The sequence below is a fragment of the Ostrinia nubilalis genome, chromosome 4, assembly GCF_963855985.1.
Source record: "Ostrinia nubilalis chromosome 4, ilOstNubi1.1, whole genome shotgun sequence".
Classification (NCBI taxonomy): Eukaryota; Metazoa; Arthropoda; class Insecta; order Lepidoptera; family Crambidae; genus Ostrinia; species Ostrinia nubilalis.
In genome coordinates this window covers 12,878,035-12,900,545 of record NC_087091.1, presented here as the reverse complement: position 1 = coordinate 12,900,545, position 22,511 = coordinate 12,878,035, and the positions used below count along the sequence as shown (strand labels likewise).

The 22,511-nt window shown below is 37.2% G+C and overlaps 1 protein-coding gene across 4 annotated transcripts in view; it reads right to left on the bottom strand.

The window, feature by feature from the left end:
* The window catches only part of LOC135071198 (GATA-binding factor C-like), a 93,545-nt gene that overhangs the window by 62,110 nt on the left and 8,924 nt on the right, over positions 1–22,511 (bottom strand). The gene's annotated exons all lie outside the window — the stretch shown is intronic.

The following is a 22,511-nucleotide window of genomic DNA, read 5'->3' as shown; positions in this document are numbered from 1 at the left end:
CGCGTTCACAATAGCCCCCGCGATGGCAGACCGATAACACGCGTATGAATAATTCCTGTTATCGCACCATCTCGCCACATGCCCTACCTGCCCCGCTACCACGAGCCCCGAAATCAACTACCAACGAACGACAATCGCAAACATCAACACAAAAACGATAGCCAACTCTTTCGTCCATCGGTTCAATAGTACCAGCCGACCACCGGCGCTTTTTATTCATTAGAGGGCTGCAAGTTTCGGCCATTGTACTAGATATGTCGTTTGTGTGCCGCTAAGCCCTGATTGTTTGGGGATTTCATGTTTTACAAGCACCGGGCTAATAGAAAACAAGAACTATAATGTGTTCGGTGGTAAATTAAATACGACGGAAATTGAATTAGGATTCGTCAAAACGTTATCATTGGATCTACATTATTAACGAAGCTTTCGGAAATAAAGGTCGCTTTGATTGGTTTTGTCAGTAATAGTGGTTGAGTGTCAAGAAGATTGTGTAAAGGCTTCCGCAATTTCTCACAGTGAAGAAACAAAGCCCCGGAATGGATCCCAGGCCCCTATGAGGCACCCCCGGCAGATGCAGCTCGAGATCTTATCATCAGGCGCGCCACAGGGCACTGCTAGTGTTGTAAAATTGACGATACACCGCTACACCCGTCTTGTTTACTCTTTGTAACGGTTTCACAACCCCTTTTTCGTACTTTTTTTAGATTTACATTGAAAAAGACACAGCTGCCAAATAAATTAAATGCAATAAATTTTCAGTTGACAAAAAATAAATGAGGACATTGAAGTGTCATAATTTAGTCAAAAAAGTCTACCATCTTTCGACGAATTTTTTGCCCGGAATAACTTGACTTAAAGGTAAACATTTGGGCTTGACAAACGGAAAGGCATTTCTTAATATACCGATTACGTCTTTCCATAAACTTGGACGTCAAATAACACACTCCCAAATGTCCGCCCTACACTTATTCCTCACATACCCACAATGCAAGGCGTGGTTACACCGAAAGTGAGCTCCCACCTTTTTGTTCCTTAGCTAGCGGCGAAAATTGCCCCTTTTGGGACTGGTAACTGATGCATATGTACGTAATAAACGTGGGCATGCCGTTCGCAGCATGACGTCTTCCGGCGACAGTTAAAATTATTCCCCCCCAATAAAATTTGTAACAACATTCGCTGGTTGAGCTTCACCACATTTTCTCAGCACCCCTCGGAATAGTCGTCAAATATTTTCGTGAAATATTTACTTGGCGACTCTCTTCATTAGTCATATCGAATGGTAGGGACGCATGGAAATAGTGTGTAGAGTTGTCTAATATTTTACTCTTCATCAAACGACTTTAGAAGACGAATCTAATTGTTAAGGATTGAAACAGTTCTTGCGAAGAAAACTTTTCTGAGATAAAAGCTACTAGCATACCTGCCTGAATAGATGCTTCTTGCCATGAGTAAGGCTCGTAGGCAATAAATTAGAGGTAACATATCCAGTGGAAAGGCTGAGGGTACATCGTGAGAAATTGGCTGGACCTCGCCAAGGTCAGGCGTCCAGCGTCGCCCAGTCTGCCGCGTTTATTTGCGCGCCGTGACATCAGCATCCGCATGCGCGCTGCGTGCCCGCGCGTGTGTCGACGCCTTTACAACGCAACGTACGCCAACTTATCCCTTCCACCCATTGTCTTTAGACGTGTTATCCTTTGTTCCCGCGGTGGTTCATTACGTGCTCAATCATCCGCGAGCCCGTAACCTCTACAGCTATGAATATAAAGATTACATTCCCCCGACACGCGTCCCCTGTGAAATGTCCGACGTGTTAGCGAATGATAAATGTAGGCGTCGGTATCGCGTATCGGATCTCGCCGTTCGCACGCCGAATTAATTTTAATTTATTGATCGTCGTATCGACGCAGAGTATTTTAGGTGCCTAACGCTGCAACGCTGGTTTGCTTTTAAAGTGTTTGTATACCACCTTTTTGCTTTGCGACCGGCCGTCGTCGAAGGCAAACCAAACGTTCGCGAAGTCAACGTATCCTCAACACGCGGGATTGCGTCACCTCGACTTCTATGAATGAAGCCGGTCTTCCTTATATCCTATAGTAATAGAAGTCACAGCGATCTCGCCATTAAAGCCTAATGTATTCAAATATAAACGCTTTTAACGTGGGATTATTATGCAAGTCGAAATTCCTTCGGAGCTTTTTATGCGGCCTTAATATGGTTCACGAAAGTCGTTGCATTACGATTTACGAGTGTGGGTTTAGGTATAAAATTGGCGTATTAAAGAAGCAATATAAAGCGGAGCGCGCAAACGGAGGCGAATATCTTGCTAATTAGGCGGATTTCCCGCCATATTCATTGCACCGCTCGTTATAAAAGCATGCAAATTGAAATTCGGTGCAGTGTAGCGCTTGCGCAACTCTGACAGTTCTCACACTTGAAATGAATCACTTCCTATCAACAACATTGCATTTATACTTTTATTTTAAAACAACCTCGTAAATGAGATGCAATACTTTATATTGGTGAAGGGCTAACGATTGACCTCAATATTACCTTATCGCGCTCGCGAATGGATTTCCATCATAATGCACGAACAGAACAAAACAGTTAAAATTGAAAATTAAGAAATAGACTTATCTTTAGCTAAGTTTCTAAAATACTGAACTCTACATTATTTAAATATGAAGTAAATTCATAAAGTTGAGGCAATTTAAATCGCAAATCGAAATGGTCAAATATTCCTAGAACAATGTGTTTGAGACTCAACGTGTGTGTCTTGCACCGGCCATTTACTAATTCTTTAGAGTTCTACAATCCAGTGCATATCACACTTGACATTTGTAGCTCGATTGTGATGCTTATCACATAGGAAATAAGAGTGGTCGTTTTTTTAAATTGACGTTAGTGTACATCCAAAAATACTTTACGATTCTCCGCGCTCGGAATGGTAAACGCGCTCTTGGGCGGCCAATGTTACTTCTGATTGGATTATAATGTTTTATATTACGATTCTTATTGTCACGGGTGGCTACCGTGGGTGCCGGGCGGTGGCTGGAATAACAACTAGTTGTGTATTGACTTGGAATAATCGGCGACTTCGAAAATCAAATCGAGAATCTGAGAATCTCTTTGTCCAAATTGAGGAATTTTCTTATCTTAATGTTCAATGTGTAAGGAAATAATAAAAGATCTTAAACATGTAACAAAAAATTTTGATGAACTTGTACAAATAGTAAAGACGCCTGTTATGCGAGAGAAGCGTAGGTAGAGCATAGAAAATATTCAAAGTATCTACATTTTTGACCAAAATCCTCAAAGCTTACCTCGTAGAACACCTACTATGAAATTATCATTAAGCAATATCTAGGCAACAGTCATCATCAAATCGTATTACCAAATCCTTCAATTCTCGGAACTAGTTTCGGAATGAGCTAAACCGGGCATCGGAAAAGCTGTCTGCAACACCGACAGCTGCAGCTAACGGCTTTTCGAAATAGCAGAGCCACAGATATTCGGACTAAGCATTGCTAATTTAATTAAACCGATGTAGCTTAGCGTTATGTAAGCGAACGGAGCGAAAGCGCTCTGCTAGAATGAGCATCGCGCATGCAAGTGTGCCAGAACATTAAACTTTTTCACTAAACTGGAGACCTACATTTGAATTATTTATACTAACGGTTGGTTAATCTGTTAACGTACGAGTATTTCTTATCGGTGGAATGGAAAAGAGGCATCGATGCTAGCACAAAGAACGCCTTTTTGTTTTTGTAACGTAAAATGTATAGATTAATTCAATGAGGTAATGTTCAACCAATCAAACGAAGCCTAATGATTTTGTTCAGATTCTATTTCACATGTAATATCCCATACATTTGGATAATAATTAGAATTCGAAGATAGTTTTTGAATCATTTTTAATTGACAAACTGGAACCTGACATTGTCAGTCATCGTTACGACGCTCGTGTCGGATTAACCGACCAGTTGGGGAATCGTCGTGGGTGTCTGATTCATGTGCTCCACCCGGATCGATTACAATTATAAACGCAGCCATTACAGTGTGAGATGAGTTATTGTAGTGCCAAAATTCAAGACTAGATAGAGGCCAGCAAATTAGTGATGTATAATGTGTCTAACAAACAATCTAACGTAATAAGCAACTATATTTACATACTTAGCTCTATGTAGGTACGAGTTTAACCCGCTCAAAGAAATTATTATATTCACTCGTTACTGCTGAATTGCCTTTCTTTCATATATGAAGATGACAGTCAGCAAGCAATAATTGGAATTGGAAGCTTGTGATATATTTGATCTTTACAAAGCTCGAGTTATAAAATTAAAAACCGATATTTCAATAATAAACATCAGCCGACAATGAAGCATAATATCTCCCGATAAAAAGCACCATCAAATTAAAGGATTCCAATTAAATTGGAAGCAAGCGTCGGCAATTATGCTAAACTATTTATATTTTGTGTAAATCGCTCCATTGTTCAGTGTTATGACGTAGGTATTGAGATGTTTGCGGCTGCCAATTGCCAGTTTTTTGCCAAAATTCGGGCACAAAGCGAGCGCGAATATTCATGTATGCCAGCCGAAATGTATAGAATGCTGGGAATAAATTCTGCGGGAACATTGAATTGCACATGCGGATGCCAAGTGACTTTTGATTTGAGTTTGATTCTATGCATGAGAGCCCTTCGGCCAGTCTTGGGCTGTCACGAAGCAATATGGTACTTAGCATTTGAATTCAAATGCAATAAAACGGTAAAAAGGTTTAGCAATATTTTAAAACTCTACATTTTAGTTTTTATCGCAATGTATTTAATGTAAATTCACCTGTGCAAACTGGTTGGGACTTTTTAGGATGCTGATGGAACGCAAAAGCAATCCCTAATCACTTCATAGAAAATGATTGAAAGTCATTATGTGTAGGTACGTAATAAGAGTCCACATTTTGAATACCTAGTACAGGGTTGGCGAACCAATGGCACGCGTGCCAATGATGGCACGCGACATAATATTTTGGGCACGCCACCAATTACAAATTCAGTAATTCAATAGTAAATAATGTGTTTTGATTATGAGCTATCGTATTTGCCGTCATCAGTTAGTGCCACTGTAGAATAAGGTCGTGTCACTCACCAGTGGTGCCACTTGATAGCATTAGGTGTTAATTTAATGGCACGTGTCTATGACTACTTCAATTTTTTTTTTAAATAGTGGCACGTTCAAACATAAAGGTTCGCCATCCCTGACCTAGTATCATCTTTAAGAAGAAAACGTATGCAAAAGTTTATAAGTAGTCGTAAACTATCATCTTTCTACGAGTAGGTATGTAGAAGCTAGATAAGATCAAAAGTCTCTATATCACTAACGTAAAAGTAATCTCCTAGGTGGCGCTCCATTCTCATGCCCAATGAATATCTAATCAAAAACTCGTTGTCATAATGTTAACAATAATTGTTGGACGTTACGATTCCGTCGACCATAACAGATTCGTAAGAAATTTCTTTGCATACGGGACATGAAATTTCAACGCATGCGCCCCGCATACGAAATCGAGGCAGCTCGTTGGAACCCGGGGTGGGTACATTGTATTTTTATTTTCTTACGAACCCATCACTTCTCATTAAGTGGCGTTTGGAGAATAACTTATCATCACTAATGTCCGGACACGAATTTTATTGTTTATTGCATTTTAATAAAATCTCATTGTTCCATCGTCCCAATACGTTTCCGACTGTGCAGGAAGGAAGCTCACACTGTTATTGGTTATTGATTCAGATTTAGGTAGTCTTCACTGAATAAGAAATATGCTAATAGACTATGATTCCAAGTAGTTTGAGTTCATCTGCATACTAAATGCCTATGTAAATTACTAAAGCTAGGCAGAGACGCAAAGAAGTCAACGAATACTACCGCCAACTGCCCATATTTGTATCTGGCCAACGTGCTAGTTTATTCTATTCCATTCAAGATCATTGACCTCATGTTACAGTACGTACTTTCGGCCAAAACAATGAGGATAAAATTTTAAATCCGGAAGATGGCAAGACCGCAGGGCAGTCGGTATGCCACGCTACACTTGTGATTCACCCGATCAAAGCCGCCGCTCTTTGCTATGCCCGCAGCGTACGCGCAGCTGACAAGGAAATTTCCACCACACTGACTTGACAGTCGTGTTCAAATGGACTAGTTGCGATCAGTTAATCGAGCGGTATGACAGATAAATAAAAAGAAAAAGCACTAAAATCGTTTGTCGATTGTCTTTTATATCATATTGCATTCTGATTTGAGCCCACCAACGCTATAGCTAATTTACATACAACGCGGTTTCTGTGGTCGTATTAAATCATAGTTACGTTACCAGGAATATGTATGATGTATTTGTGGTGTAAATGAACAAAACAATTAAATCTATTCAATAAAGTTGTATAATAATTTCGAAATCTGCTATCTTAGATGGCTCTATTTATTGATAATTACGTATGAATTGATTACAGATAACTGGAAGTAATTTTTTACTGCGTAAAGATTCACTAAATGTACCTATACGATAACGATAAACCACTCGAAAATATATCTGTTAGTCCAGTCAATAAAGCATTATAGATGGAAAACTGTAGAACACAATTTCTGACTTCAGGACTTTATTTAGACTAGTTAGGAGGTGAACATAGCAAAAGTCCCCGCCCTTAGCCCTTGAGCCGGCGGGGAAAGGGGGGTTTAAAGTTGCCACTTTTCGGTTTTTCGCTTAATCCTCGGAAACTAAGCGTCCTAGTGACATGACTACTATGAACCAAAAAAAGCTTATTCAATTTGCTACAGGTGAGACCGTCAAGTTTTTCTATATCTTGTATAGTTTTTGCGGCATCTGCTCTAGAAGGTCTGTAAAATTGGAAATTTTATTGTTGTCTTACATGTTCCTTTCAGGAGAAAATCGACTAAATCAACATTGAGCAATCATTCTAGACATGCGGGAGCATGTTAAGCCTAGTTCCAGGGAGGGGACTGCACCGTGCGTATATTTAGACGAACCACTTTGAGTCACTTTTGACTCCTCATCACTCAAAAACTACTGTGCATTAACACTTCAAATTTGGCTCATGTGTTGAGACTTGCAAGATATACATCAGTTTCAAATTTCATAAATATGCCTCAAACGGTTCTTTAGATATTGACGTCCAAAAATCTACATGTCTGACCTATAGACCAAATTCTAACCACTTCCAGATGACCTCGAAGGTTAAAATTTGGCATCCAGAAAGGTAGTTATGTAAATACAAAGGAACAAATAAAAAACCAGTAAATTTTAACATTTCACATGTGATAGATAGATTTTAGTGCTCTAAATATCGATTTTTGAACGTCAATACCTAAATAACCGTTTGAGGTATATTTATGAAATTTGAAGCTGATGTATATCTTGCAAGTCTCAATACATGAGCCAAATTTGAAGTGTTAATGCACAGTATTTTTTGAATGATGAGGAGTCAAAAATGGCTCTAATTGATTCGTCTAAATATACGCACGGTGCAGTCTTCTCCCTGGAACTAGGCTTAACATGCTCCCGCATGTCTATAGTGTTTGCTCAATGTTGATTTAGTCGATTTTCTCCTGAAAGGAACATGTAAGACAACAATAAAATTTCCAATTTTACAGACCTTCTAGAGCAGATGCCGCAAAAACTATACAAGATATAGAAAAACTTGACGGTCTCACCTGTAGAAAATTGAATAAGCTTTTTTTGGTTCATAGTAGTCATGTCACTAGGACGCATAGTTTCCGAGGATTAAGCGAAAAACCGAAAAGTGGTACCTTTAAACCCCCCTCTCCCCGCCGGCTCAAGGGCTAAGGGCGGGGACTTTTGCTATGTTCACCATCTAACTAGGCTAAATAAAGTCCCGAGGTCAGAAATTGTGTTCCACGGATTTCTCTCTACACCGTCGTTAAGGCATTCATTGACTGGACTATGTGCCAATAAGTGATAGATAAGAAAACTTCTTTTTAAAACCCTCGCCGTCCACTAATAAAGATAAACTAAGAAAAATATACTTTTAACTAAAATCAATTGAAAATGGATCTAAAGTCTTATTGTACATTTTTCCACGTGTAGTTCGTTATGAAACATCTTAACAAAGCAGGCATTATTAAATCATCATGTGTCTAAGCAAAGGTCGCCTAGAAACCTAACAAATGCCCACACATCACATAATCCTGATTGGCCACACGAGCACAATACGCAGACGATCATTACCATAATTAATAACCTCAGGTCGGTCACGATGCCTATCATTAGGCGTGATCTAGGCAACAGCTTCTCTACGGTTTTCATCGGAAATTGTTTTACAAGCAGCGATTTATTGGGTTATAGGAATGGCGAAATTACAAGTTGGTTAGGTTGGCCAACGTTCCGGGGTCTGTCTGACCCCACAATCTTGACAATGGGCGAGAGACGGAGTGTTCCTGCAGTAATGCCTATAATGACGGCCGGTCGGCAGCTTGCTTACATAACCGCTCGTGACTTGCGCATTACGGTATCGGGAGAAAAATACGATGGCGGCGATGACAGGGAGGGATTGGAACCTGCGTTTTGGTTTACAGAATGTATGGAACATTGAAACTTTTGCCAAATGTGGCAAAAGGACAATATTGTCGACATATTTGACAATATTTGGCACAATATCGGACGTTTCGGATTCACCATCTGACAAATTCCGAAGTAAACAGTAACAGAAAATTATACTTTTTTGTCTATCAATGGCTCCGTAAGTATTCAGACAATTTACAAACTTTCGGTGGTTTCACGAAATGAAGCTGGAATAGTCGTTGATTTAACAGAAATACTTAAATCTACGTAGGTACCCTTGTGGCTTTGTTTCAACCTTTGATATTTATCGTGAATGCGCATAGATAACTACAGCGATCGCGATCTATGGTTTGTGTACTTGATAGTAAATCTGGCCGCAGCGTGATTAATTTCAAGGCCATTCGTCTGCGCTATTTATTATGTCATATCGGACGCTAATGATATTCCTACACGATAAATGTAATTCTACTATGTATTGTTCGACCTTTAGTCTATCAGTATAGACACCAGTACTCTTAGTAGTAGGTAACCATTGTAACCTCTAGTTAACCATTATAAATTTAAACCTTTTGGATAGCTTTAAAAAAATAAAAAGTTATTATTAATTTAAACCTAGTTAGAGTCACACTTTGAAAGTTAAGTAATTATTTTTCGCTTGCAAAAATAACGAAAGCAATGACTTGTTTTATTCAATTAATTTGTTATTTTGATCGTTACAACAATCCTTTTGATACAAACAAGCTACGACATACGTAATTTGTTTTAACAAATAACGCGTACTGTATACAATCAGCCAATCATCGGGAAGCAGCGCGAAGGTATTAAATTGTTGAATATTAAATTAAATTAGTAAAAAGCATGATTTCAATTATCAACATGTTAACCCAAGCAAGACACAGCACGCGATCTGCCGGTCCTTTGACCAACCAACAAGAAATTCTATCACATAATTCAAAATAATGTTCAACAATATAGAAAAAACTTGTTAAGTACCTACATTATTAACATTCGTTCCGCATTTTATATCGACTGTTACTGGATTAACTATGTTTAGTTTGTAAAAAATATATTTTTAGATTAATTTTATTCTTCGTTTATGTTAAAAATAATCAACACTCGTGTTATTCGTTTATTAATAGTTTCTATCTTTTAGTTTAAATCAGAAGTTTACAATTCAAGTATAGTCATATTCTTACTCAATCATAAATATTTAATCATTTATGTCTTGGGATTTTCTTTAATATAACTTGATTATTTTATAGCCAGTTAATCTTTTAAACTAGTATTCCTTAGTCCATCCCTGGTCACGCAGAGTCTAATCCGTTCACGGATCGTCAACGAGGTATAGCTTAATCCGTACATGACCAGTGAAGTAACTGACCTTTAGTTACCAACCACTAATCTCTTCTATCCATTTGGATTAGTCCTGCTTACCTTTTTAACACCTCTCACTAGCCATCAGCTCATTAAGTTTGACTCACGTTCAATTAATCGAACAAATTGTAACCTTAAAACTAGTTTAGTTTTAATGCCTGCTTAAATAATTCGACATTGCCTAATAGCTACAGGCAGTAAACGTGCAAAATATCATAAAATGTAACACAATCTGTTACAATGTGCAAACATTATTTAAAAATGGTAATACATGCGAACATTTTATATAATAGTCATATAAATGCTTCTGTAGCGTCTGCCACCTAAATTGTAGAGTTAAAATCAGTAGTTAAAATTAAATTACTAGTTTTAATTGCAGTATTTTGTGAGTGGACGCAAGATGGCCCCGTTATGTTACTAAATTAATAGTTGTATCTTTGTTAATACCCGTTTAAGCTTCAGTGATCTGATTACGTGGGTTATAAAGTAATAATCTATTTCAATTATGTCCATAATAAAGCATTACCGTTTAACGATTAAATTAAAACATTTTTTACTACATGATATTATGACATAAAAATGCTACGAACTTGAACATTGTCATAAAATGTTAGTTAAAATTAAATATAGAAAAATATAGAGTCAAAATAGTATATTTAAAAGGTCACACATAACTTTGTAGTTATTGTAGTTTGAGGCACTTAATTAAAATTATCTAGTAGAGTATGCAAGGCATTTCAAAAGTAAACTTTATAATCCAAATACACACTGACTGCAAAGATAGTATAAGACAGAAATTAAAAATAACTGCCAGCGACTTCACGCTAGCGCTCTTTTATTTTGCTCTATCGCAAATAGAGTTGGCTTAATCTTAAGGAAATTAATTATCGTCATGGCCCATGGGGACGGCTTTCGCGTAACATCGTAATCTAATATAATAAATCAGCCGCATTATTGCTTACTTAGCGGACGTTTTAATCGATGTTACTGCTGCGAGGTGACAGATCGTGGTCGACGCTTGCGCAGCGTGATCGATATTGTGTCTGTCCTCTCACTATGCCCATTACACAAAGGGTATGCAATCCAATCTACGATTACACTTATTTTTCGTTCGGTAACAGTCGTGTACGTGTAATAATGATTGCTTTTATTTATCGGCGAATGACTTATCTAAAATCATACGTATACAGACATTATTAGAACAGTGGATTGCTTAACTAAGATGAATTTTGTAGTGCTTTTTACTATTATTCTTCAAAATGTTTTTAAATATGAGTAAATACAGGAAAAGCGTTTCTATATTAGAACGTTTTCTTATTATCTACGTATAAAGAGTGTCATTATTTTGAAATATTATCTCGTTATTTTATTTAGATCAGTAAGAAAAGGTTGGATACTTTACATGACAGGTGCATGACAGATATGTTGTATCGAAAAATTCGGGATCAAAAAACCTGTGCAATGTTTTGAGTGGTGCAGGTCACAATAATGTGATCGCCAGACAAAATCGCATCGTCAAATCGCAGAGAATCAATGCACCCGGCGCCTAACTGCACCAAGGGCACCTGCACCGGCCTGATGACGGTTATTTTGTGCGCCCGCGCAGAACCGTAAACTATATCCACTTATTATCCGCGCACACGGCTTGTTACGCCTTGCGCAGTGAGCACAGGGTTGCCAAGATATATTTATTTATTAATAGACACACCGAAAATATTACATATTATTATATTATCTATTTATTTTAAGTACATATAGGTACTATGTATTCCCATGATAGGTACTAAAGTTTACCAGTATAGTTTTAGTTTAATACTGAAGTCGATACCCACGCAAAATAATAGAGACAAACAAGTATTTCTTGGCTGATTTCTTAGATTTTTTCATGAATTTTTTCAAGAAGATTCCATTACAAAACTCCCACTTTTTGTGTCTCTACTACTTGATATCGATATCGAGTATCATTATTTAGTTAGTGATGAAATGATTGTATAAGTAGGAGAGCATATTGAATTAATCAATATGACTGACGTACACTAGTTAATAGTGACGATACTTATTCATTCACCACTTCTTATGAAAAGGGCATCGGAAAAACTCGACTCTACCTTTTACGTTGAAGCTTATAAAAGCTCAACTCTTTGTCTTAGATTTTTATTTCTTAATCCAACATGTGGCAACCCTATCGTAACTCGCAGGTGCATTGTGGATAACGCGATTTGTTCAGTATAGTATAAAACACTGCGGGCATTATGACCAAATATAGTGACACAAAAGGCGTTTATGTCAGAGCACCTCACACTTAACTTACTTTATTTGTTTTGTATTAAATGATCTATCTATGACATACATATACATGAGAGAATAATATGTGACTTATATTACTTTGCCCTTAGGAATTAATTATTATTTTAGTGTTATTAGTTGATACCTATCTACATGTCAAGTATTAGTACAATTAAGATACTAATATACCCTTCTAGAGTAAAATAACTAAAGAGTTATTCTAGGTGAAATAAGAAAATTAAATTAATTAATTTTAAAAAAATATTGCTGAGGGATAACTTTTGTATACATACGTTCGGATAGTTCAGAGAGAAAAACAGAATATCCATTCGATTCTTTGTACTACATAATTTGTTGCTATACAATTCTGTCGTTAGACAAAAGGCCTGTCCGGACCCAAAAACAAAGTATCAAATGCATTAATAAAGAGGTATGCCACAAACAGAGATCCTTTAGCTCATTAACTTGTCTTTGTCCAGGGCAAGCCATTTGCTTCGACTAAATGCGTCCTGTGTTTTAATTCAGTTAATTTAAATACATTTTGGTAGCAAACGCGGAGGGCAAACGGACACACTTCCCTAACATGACAAAGGTTATTTATGTACAGAAGTATCATTTGAATTAAATTATAATATGAAAATTCATAATACGTCTTTTCAGTTTTAAAAGTATTGTCAGGTTACAAATAAGGAGTAAGTTGGAAAAGTATTCAAGTTTATAATAGAGTTATTTTATTTTTTTAAACAAAAGGTATTTAAAAAATAAAGTAACTCTAAAATAGTCATAATTAAGATTGATTGCGTAGTTTAATTGTCAGTAACAAAGGACAATGAATAACGTTCAATCAGGTTATTTTTTTAATTAATTTGCCGTGATACAAATTCTATAGGCAGGTCATTGCACTTCCAATCAGCAAAAAAAAACAACAGACAATTAGTAAGCAAAACAAATTGGCAAACTAAGGTGCCCTTCAGGAGCTGATAGAAGTTTGATAGCAGCAGTAGTGGCCGCGATAGCATCGCGGGAGAGTAGGTAACAAAGAAAGACAAATGCAACAATTTCTTTACACAAAGGAGTGTCCATTCTTCACGCGGCTCCGTAATAGCTCTATGTCGTTGGCGGTAGCCTATATTTAGGGTGACCAAGCTGAGGTTAAGTCTCGTGGAATGTCTACAATTAATGTGTTATTGTGCTTGTTGCTGTTGTGTAAGATTTATTCGAAGTGGTAATGAGTACCTACTACCTACTTTAAAAAAGTTAATCTTGTTTTTCAATAAGCGGTTATAAAATAAAAAATCATGTTCATCTATGCAAGTAAACCACGGAGAGATTAAAACTTCAGATTTACATCCATTAATCATGAATTAATTTCCTGAAAAATTGATGCTCAATTTGAATTCTCCTCTTTATATGATCTGCTTGTGTCGTGGTCTCACAAGATTTTCTCAAACAATGAGAAGACTTTCCTATAAACCTAACGAATTGTGACCACCCTACATATACGGCAGTACGCGGCATAAATCATGGGCCGCCAGGAAATTATTCATTCTCGGTAATGTGCTGCGAAAATAGGCTTCCACGGGCGGCGCCGACGCCCTCTGCCCTCAATGTTTTAAACTAAAAATTACGGTGCTAATGAAAATATAAATCGTGGTTAACTTAGCGCTCTGAAGAAAACGTCTAGCGCGAAAACGCAACACGAAATCGCCATATTTTACAAACAAAATGCCACTTAAATAAATCATTGAATAGAATAATTAACTTTCAAGATTTCTTTTGCCAATTAGTTTTTAGCACATTATTAGTAATTACTTGTTTTCATGTTACATTCATCATTATACATTGTTCATTTAAAACATGATAAACTGAACACGTTTTTCTAAAACAAACAAATATTTCTTAGATGTTAATAAAATTAATAGATGTGCAATTCAATCCTTGTTATTGAATATTGAGCATGTATATACGTTCCTAATACATTTGAAATTCCTAAAAACAACATTTCGGACACTGCTAGTCCAATGCAGAGACTCATACTTTCTAGAGTTCTATTGTATGCATGTATCGATATCGATACCAACATCAATCAATTAGGAACAAAACCGGGTTCAGTTCAACGGCCGTTCCCACGACATTTTTGTCATAACTTCTGCTTAGTCTGAAGCTATAGCTATTCCGTAACCGCATCTCGATATGACAAATCGTGACAAAACCACCGACTCATCTACACTAGGTCAGAATCGAGTTATTTTGTGATCATTAAAATGTTCTATTGTCAACCTTATTTGAAACGTTATAAGAGTTCTAATATAGAGTTAGTGGAGGTATGTTAGGAGATGGGTACACGGCTGAGCCGCGTGCCTGCGTCCGCGCAGCGCCATCCATCACGCTCGCCGCGCATCACTTTCAGCTGGGCAACCGTCCGGAAAGACCCTACACCCTCACCTACCTCCAAATTGGACTGAGACGGTAATTAAACAACAAATATTCGATTTCGTGACCACAGTGTGACGTACACTAACAAGTACAGCCATGCTGCTTATGATAAAAAAAACAACACATACCTATGTTGCAAGAGAACATTCATATATCACAGGCTCGCTTCCGAACACATTAGACCTCTCACTATTGAATATTATGCAAATAGCGACAAAAAATAACTCACCGATTCGCTTAATCTTATTGTCATTTGACTTCGTCTCCCTCACACGCGCCGGTCGCCAGATTTTAATATCAAATATCAATATTTGGATGCAATCAATCAAAGTTAATCACGCGAAAGATACAAAAGCAAAATGAATACATTAAGTTCTTTAGTGAGCGGGCGTCGGTGCACTCGACCGGGGACCTTTTTTATAGCAAGCCTAATAATGAACGATTAGAAAAAAACTCGCTGGGAACTCGTGTGCCCGCCGTATTAACTACAATGTCATGACGTAAGCAACTTCAAATGTTAATTAGCCCGGATTATTGGGAGGCAGAAAATCGGACAACAAATGTTTGGCCAACGTCGTGCAATTAAAAAGTTAAGTAATTGGGTCAACTCGTCCCGTGCTTAGAGGCAATACGATCGATGCAGAGGGCAAAGTTGGAACAGCGGCAAAGACCGGCAATAAAACTAAGCGTTGGTTCTGTTCCACCTAGTTGTTCGTGCTCGCCACAATCGATATTTGTAATTGTAACCGACACACTGCTCTACGGAACTGGTCGCTGTTCGCTCAATCGATACGATAAACGTATGCAGTCGGTATCGTGACTAGTAACCGTTTGTGTACAATAATTATTTGCCATCATGTCCGTGCTCAATTAGATCTAATAAATTTTATTGATGTTTGCTTATTTCGACGCTGTGACGTTTATACGAAACGGATAATTCATTACACCTGTCCTACCGTACTTTACGGACTCTACGGTAGCAAAATCTAAGATTCAAATAGTTAAAAATTCCGATACTTGTTTTGTTGTTATTTTTGTTTAAAATTTCGCTCTTTCAATGTCTGCCGAAGATTCGGCTCTAAAACTCCCACGATGCTTCTTTACGAGCTTTTTATTATTCTCAAAAAAGTGTTTATTTTTTAACGTATGATACCTCAGCGAGCATTACAGTCGTGAGTATAGAAAAATCGAAAGTCAGTACACCAGCAGAAGCACTTCACGATTAATTAAGTCAAGTGGGCCGTTATTCATCAGAGCGGCGTTTATTAGCCGTCACAATACATTTAACAGGCGGCCACTTAAAAGAGTTTCAAACTGACGCAATGGTGGCTAAGACAATCACCTGGACCCCTTCACCTATGAAGACGGTTTAATTGCTCATTGTGACTCGTACTTTACCTAATGATAGGGCTTGACAGCCTATTCCATGGCTTACTGTTCTGATACGACTGTTTGACGACCTGTCCAATGACTTACTGTTTTGATATGTCCATAAAAAATGTTGTTCGGCATGTAAAATTTTAGTTAGAATATTATTAATGCGATACAGGTTTTTACAGAACATACCTCAGGCACCAGTCTCTCGCAAAACAGGTACAAGATTTGTTTAAAATTAATGTTTATAAACCTAGTGTAGTTAGATACTTAAAGTGGCTTGTTAAAAGGGAAAATAAATGTAAAAATTACAAATTTTAATAATATTTTAAATATTTCATCCTGTATCAGCTTTTTACTTGCAAATTGTATCCTAAGTATAAAACTTATACTTTGACTAAATAAAATTTCTAGTTTCTGGCGTTTTCAACTAACTGCTCAATGGGTAGGTAGGCTATAAACTTAGCCGTATAAATTGTACAAATAAATCATCGGTCAATTAAGATATATTAATGTTACTTTACTAAGCACTGCAACTACACTACTTTGTCCAGCAGTGGACGTCTTTCGGCTGAAACGAACGAACGAACTAAGCACTGCAATTAAGTTAACTCTTGACTCTACACCATGCACTGCTTGCAACTACCTAACTAGGCCCTACTAGACACACAAAGAAATTATAGAAAGGACACAAATTGATGATATTATTATGTTTTTCTTTAGATTTAAATCTGGTTAGACCTGACCTAACCTTCAAAAAACCAACCTTCAAACAGGTCAATTTCTTAAATAATAATAAATAAACCTTCCTTTTTACGATCAATGCCGCGATAAATTTGTTAATTGTTAGACCGACAGTTGCCTAAATTGGAAACTTGTAATTGGCATCGTTTGCTATTTTTCATTTTAAGTACCTAATTTGTTTTGTTTGCTTTCCCAATTAGTGTGAAATATATTTTTTCCTGTGCATTTAAAAACCGATCGGTCGCTAAATTTTACGTTCACGGACAAATTGTGAGATAGTTAGACAGTTTTGTATCGATAAATTGAAACGGCGTGTCTCTGACGCGGAAATGGATTACTGCTCAACTTTCCAGACGCGATTCGGCGTCCCGTCGCGTGTGTCTCCTGCGAACAGTATACAATACGCAAGCATTGCTCGTTGAATATGGTCCTTATGCGGTTATAAATAAAGTATCACAAGTGTTTAAAGTATTTCCCAAAGACGGCTATGGATAATGTAGAGTCGTGCTATCACAAATGTAGCATTAGGAGCTTTTATGCTGATTTTTTCTGGTACATTTTGGTTTCTAAATGCACCAAATCATATTAAATAATTGTCATGATAATTACTATCTTTAGGACAATTTAAGTGACCTGATAAAATCTTTGAACATTTTCTTTACAATTGCAGAATTTCTTTATCATATTCTAATATTAGGTAAAGAAAGGAAAAGTAAATGAAAATCTAAAATATAAAGCTTTCATATATTAAGCAGGTAACTCTACCACTTACGTCAATAACGCATATGGTTCTCTGAGGTATTATTCACAAAAAAAACCTCTCTCTAAGTAGACACATGATACAAAGAACTAAGCGAATCGTGAAACTTCCAACTACATCTAGTGAAAATAAAAAGATGAGAAAACGGCCATTAAGCCATGCGCAGGCGACATAGTTTAGTGTAATTTGCTCAGAAGCAAAAATAATTAACTGTTCATGGTTATATTATTTTTATACGCTAAGTATTCTTAGGGCTGCGATAATGGTTTTTGATACCATTTTTGAAATCATTTACCGGTTAGTGCCACCAAAAGCGTTGATAACATCACAAATTGAAGTAATGCAGATTCAAATTTCGTTCCGCCCTTATGTAATGTTCCAGAAGAATGTCATTAGCAATTCGATTTTAAAAATATTTTCCAAAAATTATAATCAATCCTTAGTAATTTTCAGCTTATCGCCATCACACCGCAGCACACCTTAACCAAATCGAGGCTATTATAATAAATATTAGCTGTTTAAATTGCAATTTAAAACCGAAAATACCGGTAATAAGGTCCCAGTTATTCAAGCCCTAGCCATTGCGGTGTGCGTCTGGGTGGAGATGTCGCCGCGTGCGCAGCCGGCCCCGCCCCCCGCCGCTAATTGCACCAATCAGCGGCCGGCGTCGCACGCACACTTCCAAATGCACGCATCCCAACGCGTACGCGTGTGTGCGTTTCATGCGTGCGCGTTGCTGCGTTTGGCAAATGCACGCATTTTCATATTCATTGTCATTAAATAATACGGTGCAGTGGTTAATTGTGTGGCGAAAATAATTAACCGCGCTCGAGCACTAGAGTTGTGGCTCTAAAAAGAACAACGGGTAATGTTAGTAATAATATGTTACAGAAACTTAATGGTGATTGTTTTTGTTTCAACTGAGCATTGAAAAAGCTATGTGTAAACCTGTATTACAACTTCTATATAAAATTCTAACAAATATCATCAAGGTTACTAAGAAACCAGTTATTAATAACTCTTTAATAGCTTCAATCAACTGTAAAGTAAAAGCAAAGAGAATGACAATATGCTGGCTGAATAGCAAAACGAATGCAGAGCTTATTAAGTGGGGCTGTGATGAACCAGACACTGTCACATTCATTTATTTAACCGCAGGAAGCGGTGGGTAATTGAAAAAGTCTCATTTCCCCCCTCTTGTGACGTAAACTTGTGTTAAGGGGCAAAAAACAAATGAGCGTCTGTCTGGCGGCATAGTGTAGTTATTTAGATATACCTTATGCCTAACCCATTCATATGGTATAGTGAGCCTCATATTTTGGTAAGCATTATGACCATCGCATTTATAAAATTTCGACACTGAGATTACTAAGTTAAATTTAACTTTTCTTGTTTTTGTACTTCAATGTTACATGCTTGGTACATTAATAAACCTTTGGCATACTAACAATATTCGCTTGCGAAACAAAGCAATAAGTATGTCTTTAGCTAAACCCACAAATCAAATTGGAATCCACCGCCAATGGAACGTTAGTAGAAGCCACTCAAACAATTAGATAAGTATCTAGACAAAAATTCAACCGTGCGATCCGCAGGCGGCCGCAAAAAACAGACATCTATAATACATTTGCCGTTCAATAGATCTGTACTTAAAATTGCATAAGTACACTTCCAATAATTTAAAGTAACGTATAACGATCACGCCTATTGCCTTTGGTTAGTTGCGTGATTTTGTGTTTTATTCCAAGGTGTTATGGTTTGTTGTTGAGGTGTGGCGAGGTGATAGGAATGGCCCACGTGTGTCATTGCTCAATAGGTGTGAAATGGGCGATGAGCAGCCGATACAGGACGTGGCTGTATTGAATAATGCGTTTGTTTTGTTGCGATCGCCGCCTTGCGCTCGGCGGAGCGTGGTAGAGTCGCAAAGCAACACGATATGAGAGAAACATTCTGAAGAACCAATAGATTATAATCAAGGTTATGATAATTATCATTAAGGATGAAACAGCTAACTACGTTGCATTTTTTATTTGATTTAAATTTAATGTCATTTAAAAAGTATCCGTCCTCATTATAAAAAAAAAAAACATAAGTTGTAAAAATTGATGATTTTTGCCCTCATAGTACAGAGTACAAACGACGGTACATCAAGCTAAACACTGCAGCATTTTTATTTATTTTTGCAACATAAATGTATGGTCTAATATTACGGCGGACTGTACCTATATTTTAAAACAACAGTCTAATAGTTCATTAGAACTCTACCTTTTCAATTATTGTCTGGCTGCTTGTAGTAAACGCTTAGTTTTTGTTTTGTCTAGTAATTAATTAACTATCGACTAAAAACAACTGAGCTGGATTGTTATTCGTAAATTAAAACATTTATCACTCTACGTTATTTATTTTGTATTTTGCATTCATGATTTATTTATTTTTATACGTTTGCTCTAGCTTGTTATAACAAGCCTATATTATTTTTAGTAGTCTATAAACTACTTCTACTAACTTAAAGCACTATAATTACCATAACAATGATGGAAATATGAATAAAAAGTCCATTTATTAAACAATTGTCACTTACATAACGTATATTTATTATCATATCGTAGACATTGTAAATTAATATTGTAGAAATCAATTTATCAACAATATTGGATCAATAAGTCCATTTCCATAAATGCATATTCATTTTATCTCCAACAATTCTGCGGTTTGAATTAAATACATATTAAATTATGGTTTAGTTCCGATTTACAAGATTTTTGGAACAAAGTTTAAACATTGACCTATTGAAAAGGTAAATATAACTTCCACCCGAGAAAATGAAATGACAACTCCATTTAATTTTAATGGTTGCATGGTCTAGTGGTGTGCTTAACGGACTATAAAACCAGTTCGCGGGTTCGAATCCTACTTAGGACAAATTTTAATGAGATAAGTTTTAGGCTTAGTTGCATCATCTTATTTTATCTGTGACAGTAACAATAACCGGTACTTTTTGTATGGAATTTGACAGATATTTGACGTTTGTTAAAGTTGGAGTAAGATGGTGCAACTCAGCCCTAATGTGCATTGCTTACATCTGACGTCATTGATATCGGTGGATGGATGAATAAAACCAATACACCTGCATGACCAATAATAAAATTCAAATGTAAAGTATTCCGATGGACTATAGGTGTAATATTACAGAAGTTAAATATAAAAGTCAGTAAGGTCCGATCGGGTTGACATAAATAATGGAGGCCACGTCATCAATCGCATCACAAGGCCGTAAATTAGGAGAAGACTCAAATGCGACCCTATCAAATTACACGGCCGTCGCCATGGCAACCTAGCTGTCATTTTAAAGCTAACAAGGTTTATGGCTAAGCCCCTAAACCCTTATTCCAAGAAAGCCTGTATTTTGTATACCAAAACTTAGTTATAATTCCTAAATGTTATTTTATATGTAAAGCCTTTTTGTGACCGCACTGAGTGCACATGACCAAGTCAGCATCCTTAAAATGCAAATAAACTTAACGTTCAGCAAACTTCAAAAGAGATCATTATTTTTTTATATTCCTAAATAAACGTCCAATTATCAGAGGATAACAGTGTTGTATGTAAGACACGTTTTGCATTATATTTAATAAACTAGGCAGGTAACGCACTTCAGGCAGATGCCGCGGACGCTCGTAAAACGACCGACGCGAAAACGATCCGCCCCGTCATCGTACCCACTTTATTTCCAAGTACCAACGTTTAAAATACTTTTTACAACTCCTTGCCACCGCAAAATCCACGGTAAAACAAAGAAAAGACATTCATGAACTCAGATAGATCGCACTAAAACTTTATGTTTTCATAAACAGTCGGGTGACCGTGTAATAACAAAGTCGTACCAAACGAGTTGAAAGCCAATTCATATTTTTACACAGTTATCAGTCCACACGGATCGGTGTATCACATAATTTTATGTGTAAGTAACCTAATCGAGAGGCCTCCGTGTGGCGGCCGATGAGTTTACCAGATCCCGATATAATCAGAACGACAAGAAGCTACGCTGAGCCGACTACACGATAACAGAGCTTACGAGCCAAGCCCGAGCCCGCCGCGCGGCACGCACATAAACTACATACGTAACTGCTGTGAACCCGACGAAATCAATTCCCAGTTCCGATTCCGAGAAGTGACACAGTTTCTTAAGTGTCACATCACTACCGAGGCACCTCCAAATAAATTCTAATCGTCCCCAGCGCGCCCACATGCCAATCTAGTCCCTAAGCACCTCTCTCTAGATGAACATTTGTGCGCACCGGCCGAGTAGTTAAAATATAAAGGAGAGCCACCTGTCTCCACGAAAAACTTTATTGCCGCCATAAAATTTAAACCTCAAAGGAAAAAACAAAAAGATGGAATTATTTTTTCTTTTACGGCCGAAGCCCATTTTAGATGCTGTTTACCTAACCTGTCACCTTACAGAATGGCGATTTTGAGTGGTCGGGTGGGTTGAATTAATTGTGGAGTTTGGGAGAGATATCGCCCGATGCGCGATAACGTCGCTCCCGCCGGCTGCCGGCAATTTGCTTCGGCTGACAGTCCACCTGACCGGCTCCACACCGATTTTACATACTTAATCTTGGCTAGGTTACATAGCTACAGGTTTACGACTATATTTGAAGTATAGAGTTCGACATTGTAAATTAGGTAATAATAGAGATTATCTTTGAAGATTTCAAACAAGTCTTTTTAAGTGAATTTATTTTTATGGCATATGATTATCTGAAAATCTAATTCGTGAGAAACAAACTCTTGTCACTTTAAACATATGCCAGCTAAGCTTCGAAACCAACGAATTATCGATGACAGAAGCTTCTGTTCCATTCAATTTACTTAGGTTAGGATGGGATGGCCTTTTGAGATAGTCAAACAAGACATTATGAGCGTCGAACCTAAGTTAATA